We start from the raw sequence: 1,273 nt of genomic DNA, 5'->3' as shown, positions 1-1,273 counted from the left end.
CACTGAGTGACACTTGGAGTTTGTGTACTGGAGGTCTACACACAGCTTGATACAGCCACACACAATGGTAGCCATCAGGATGAGGGCGATGTTGGGGACATTTTTCCTGCCTTTCCCCAGAGGTTTGAACATCGTGTCCCTCGGGACCTGGTCCATTTTGGATCCCCAGATGAAGCGGAAAATGGCTCAGGTGATCACCACAGTGCAGGAGTGCAGTATGGGCCAGACCTGCACCACGTACAGTAACCTGACACAATGGAGAGAGATCGCTGCTCCCACATGTTCAGCTTTTGTTGTACCCTGGCTACTCGCTCTTTCCAGGTTTTGGTGCATGCCCCGGCCCTTCCGAACCATACCCCAGCACCTTCAGGTCGTCTGACCGAATGGTGAAGGGGACAAAGGATAGGTCAGCTGAGTTCCCAAAGAACATGGCCTCGCTATTGCCGTGTTTAACATTGGCTCCCGAGGCCAATTTGAGCTGGTCACTGATGCTCATCAGTCTGCGCACAGGCAGCGGGTTCAAGCAGAAAACGGCGACGTCATTCATGTACAGGGAGGTTTTAACCTGAGTGCCTCCACTGCCTGGGATTGTTACCCTTCTGATACTCGCATTCTTCCTAAGAGACTCAGAAAAGGGTTCAATACAGCAAACAAACAAGACGGGGAGAGAGGACAGCCCTGTCTGACTCCAGATTGGATTGAGAAACTTTCTGATTCCCACCCATTGATTGAGACTGCGCTACTGATGTTTGTGCGGAGCAGTTTGATCCAATTGCAGATTCCCTCCCCAAACCCCATTTTGGAAAGTACGTCCATCATGTAGGTGTGCGATATCCTGTCAAAAGCCTTCTCCTGGTCCAGGCTGATGAGGCAGGTGTCCACCCTCCTGTCCCGTACATAGGTGATCGTATCCCTGAGTAGTGCGAGACTATCAGAGATCTTCCTGCCTGGTATAGTACAGGTCTGATCAGGGTGAATCACCAACTCCAGAGCAGACTTGACTCGACTGGCGATAACTTTTGACAGAATCTTGTAGTCGATGTTAAGCAGTGGGATGGGCCGCCAATTTCTGATTTCTGCCCCCTCCCCCTTCCGCTTGTAGATGAGGGTGATGATGCCTTTCCTCATGGATTCTAATATGCTGCCAGCCAGGACCATACTCTGGTATACTGCCAGACTTTTATTTTAAATTTCCAAAATATACTTTATTCATAAAAATCTGTAAAAATTACATTCCCAAACAGTTTAAAACAGCATCAAGTCAAAAAATACA

Source organism: Heterodontus francisci, unplaced genomic scaffold, assembly GCF_036365525.1.
Source record: "Heterodontus francisci isolate sHetFra1 unplaced genomic scaffold, sHetFra1.hap1 HAP1_SCAFFOLD_286, whole genome shotgun sequence".
Classification (NCBI taxonomy): domain Eukaryota; kingdom Metazoa; phylum Chordata; class Chondrichthyes; order Heterodontiformes; family Heterodontidae; genus Heterodontus; species Heterodontus francisci.
Note: the sequence above shows the minus strand (reverse complement) of the source record.